Here is a 4,278-nt window from a genome sequence, read left to right on the forward strand (position 1 = left end):
AGCTTGAAAGGGACCTCGGGGATCACCTTCTTCTTGACCACAACATCATAGAAATGGTCTTGATGAGCTTTGGAGATGAATCTTTCCATCTCCCATGACTCGGAGGTGGAAGCTTTTGTCTTCCCTTTCCCTTTTCTAGAGGATTCTCCGGTCTTGGGTGCCATCAATGGTAATGGAAAAACAAAAAGCTTATGCTTTTACCACACCAAACTTAGAATTTTTCTCGCCCTCGAGCAAGAGAAGAAAGAATAGATGAAGAAGAAGAAGAAAATAGAGAAGAGGGAGAGAGAGATGTGTTTCGGCCAAGGAGGGGAAGAGAGGGTTGTGTTGTGTGAAAATGAGAAAGAATGGAGGGCTATATATAGGGAAGGGAGGGGGGGTAAGGTTCGGCCATATAGGGTGGGTTTGGGTGGGAAATTGATTTTGAATTTTGAAGGTAGGTGGAGTTTATGAGGTAGGTTTATGGGGAAGAGTGGATGGATGTGAGTGGTGAAGTGGTGATAGGGAGGAAAGATTGAGGTGATTGGTGAAGAGTTTTGGAGAAGAGTGTTTATGGGATTGTGTGAAAGAGGGGTGAGAAGAAGTGAGTGGAGGTAGGTGGGGATCTTGTGGGGTCCACAGATCCTGAGGTGATTCTGTGGGGTCCACAGATCCTGAGGTGTTCAAGGATTTACAACCTTGCACCAAATTGGGCATGCAAAATGCCCTTGCACACAAATCTGGGCGTTCAGCGCCAGATTGGTGCTTGTTCTGGGCGTTGAACGCCCAATTGTTGCCCATTTCTGGCGTTGAACGCCAGAACCATGCTTGTTCTGGGCGTTCAGCGCCAGCTCTTCTCCAGGGTGCAATTCTGGCGTTCAAACGCCCAGATGCTGCCCATTTTGGGCGTTCAGCGCCAGAACCATGCTCTGTTCTGGCGTTGAACGCCAGCCAGATGCTTCTTACTGGCGTTTAAACGCCAGTGAGATCCTCCTCCAGGGTGTGATTTTTCTTCTGCTATTTTTGATTCCGTTTTCAATTTTTATATTTATTTTGTGACTCCACATGATCATGAACCTAATAAAACATGAAAGAATAATAAAATTAGATAAATAAAAATTGGGTTGCCTCCCAATAAGCGCTTCTTTAATATCAATAGCTTGACAGTGGACTCTCATGGATCTAACACGTCCTCTACTTGTCCATAAGCCTGTTTTCTAGAATTGTCTGCCATCTCTAATGAGATTTTAGCAGCTTGTACCTCAAAGATTCCCAGTTTCTCCATTACAGAAAGTGGCATGAGGTTTATTCCTGACCCAAGGTCACATAGAGCCTTCTCAAAGGTCATGGTGCCTATGGTACAGGGTATTAGGAACTTTCCAAGATCCTGTTTCTTCTGAGGCAATCTCAGTTGATCCAGATCACTTAGTTCATTGGTGAACAAGGGAGGTTCATCTTCCCAAGTCTCAATACCAAATAATTTGGCATTCAGCTTCATGATTGCACCAAGGTACTTGGTAACTTGCTCATTAGTAACATCCTGATTCTCTTCAGAAGAGGAATACTCATCAGAGCTCATGAATGGCATAAGGAGGTTTAATGGAATCTCTATGGTCTCTAGATGAGCCTCAGATTCCTTTGGTTCCTCAAAGGGAAACTCCTTATTGATCACTGGACGTCCCAGGAGGTCTTCCTCACTGGGATTCACGTCCTCCCCTTCCTCTTTGGATTCGGCCATGATGGTTATATCAATGGCCTTGCACTCTCCTTTTGGATTTTCTTCTGTATTACTTGGGAGAGTACTAGGAGGGATTTCAGTGACTCTTTTACTCAGCTGGCCCACTTGTGCTTCCAAATTTCTAATGGAGGATCTTGTTTCATTCATAAAATTCACAGTGGCCTTAGATAGATCAGAGACTAAGTTTGCTAAATTAGAGGTATTTTGTTCAGAGTTCTCTGTCTGTTGCTGAGTGGATGATGGAAAAGGCTTGCTATTGCTAAACCTGTTTCTTCCACCATTATTAAAGCCTTGTTGAGGCTTTTGTTGATCCTTCCATGAGAAATTTGGATGATTTCTCCATGATGAGTTATAGGTGTTTCCATAAGGTTCACCTAAGTAATTTACCTCTGCTATTGCAGGGTTCTCAGGATCATAGGCCTCTTCTTCAGAAGATGCTTCTTGAGTACTGTTGGATGTAGCTTGCATTCCATTCAGACTCTGAGAAATCATATTGACTTGCTGAGTCAATATTTTGTTTTGAGCCAATATAGCATTCAGAGTATCAATTTTAAGAACTCCCTTCTTCTGAGGCGTCCCATTACTCACAGGATTCCTCTCAGAAGTGTACATGAACTGGTTATTAGCAACCATGGCAATGAGTTCTTGAGCTTCTGCAGGCATTTTCTTTAGGTGAATGGATCCACCTGCAGAAGTATCCAATGACATCTTTGATAGCTCAGATAAACCATCATAGAATATATCCAGGATGGTCCATTCTGAAAGCATGCCAGAAGGACACTTTTTGGTCAGTTGCTTGTATTTCTCCCAAGCTTCATAGAGGGATTCACCTTCTTTCTGTCTGAAGGTTTGAACATCCACTCTAAGCTTACTAAGCTTTTGAGGAGGAAAGAACTTGGCTAAGAAAGCCGTGACCAGCTTATCCCAAGAGTTCAGGCTATCTTTGGGTTGAGAGTCCAACCACACTCTGGCTCTGTCTCTTACAGCAAAAGGGAAAAGCATGAGCCTGTAGACTTCAGAATCTATTCCAGTAGTCTTAACAGTATCACAGATCTGCAAGAATTCAGTTAAGAACTGAAAAGGATCTTCAGATGGAAGTCCATGAAACTTGCAGTTTTGCTGCATCAGAGAAACTAATTGAGGTTTCAGCTCAAAATTGTTTGCTCCAATGGTAGGGATGGAGATGCTTCTTTCATGTAAATTAGAATTAGGTGCAGTAAAGTCACCAAGCATCCTCCTTGCATTATTATTATTTTCGGCTGCCATCTCCTCTTCCTGTTCGAAAATTTCTGAAAGGTGCTTACTGGATTGTTGTAATTTAGCTTCTCTTAGTTTCCTCTTCAGAGTCCTTTCAGGTTCTGGATCTGCTTCAACAAGAATATTCTTGTCCTTGCTCCTGCTCATATGAAAAAGAGGGACAGAAAAACAATAATAATAGGGATCTTTTTTACCATAGTATAGAGGTCCCTGTGTGAGTAGAAAAAAAAAGAATAGGAAATCTGAACTCAGAGAGAGAGGGTTCAGATTTTTGGTGAGATGAAGTGTTAGTAGATGAATAAATAAATAGAAGGAGATGAGAGAGAAAGAGGATTTTCAAAAATAATTTTTGAAAAAGAGTTAGTGATTTTCGAAAATAGTTTTTGAAAAAGGTTAGTAATTTTCGAAAATTAAAATCAAAAATTAAAATAATTAGTTAATTAAAAAGAAATTTTGAAAAAGAGGGAGGATATTTTCGAAAATTAGAGAGAGAGAGAGAGAGAGAGTTAGTTAGGTAGTTTTGAAAAAGATAAGAAACAAACAAAAAGTTAGTTAGTTAGTTGAAACAAATTTGAAAATCAATTTCTCATGTATAGACACTATGAATGCAAGAATGCATATGAAAAACAAGAAAAGACACAAAACATGAAAACATCAAGATCAAACAAGAAGACTTACCAAGAACAACTTGAAGATCATGAAGAACACTATGAATGCATGAATTTTTTGAAAAATGCAAGATGAATATGCAATTGACACCAAACTTTCAACTTGACTCAAGACTCAAACAAGAAACATGAAATATTTTTTATTTTTATGATTTTTTTATTTTTTTTGGATTTTTGTATATTTTTTTTTCGAAAAATCATATAGGAAAAATAAAATAAGGATTTCAAAATTTTTTAATATGAATTCCAGGAATCTTGTATTCTTAGTCTAAAGCTCCAATTCGAGGGTTAGGCATGGCCTAATAGCCAGCCAAGCTTTAGTATGTAACTCAGACATGCCACGGCTGACATTCAAATTAACTTGCCTCTATGCTAATGGTTGGAAGCCCCTATCCAAAAGAATTAGACATGGCTTTATAGCCAGCCAGGCTTCAACATGCTTCATGAAACTCTAGAATTCATTCTTAAAAATTCTGAAGAAAAATATATTTTTGAAAAGATTTATTTTTTTTTCGAAAACAGATGAGAAATTTTTGAAAGGTTTTTGAAAAATTTTTGAAAATAAAGCAAAAAGAAAATTACCTAATCTGAGCAACAAGATGAACCATCAGTTGTTCAAACTCGAACAATCCCCGG

This window comes from Arachis ipaensis, chromosome B04, assembly GCF_000816755.2.
Source record: "Arachis ipaensis cultivar K30076 chromosome B04, Araip1.1, whole genome shotgun sequence".
NCBI lineage: Eukaryota > Viridiplantae > Streptophyta > Magnoliopsida > Fabales > Fabaceae > Arachis > Arachis ipaensis.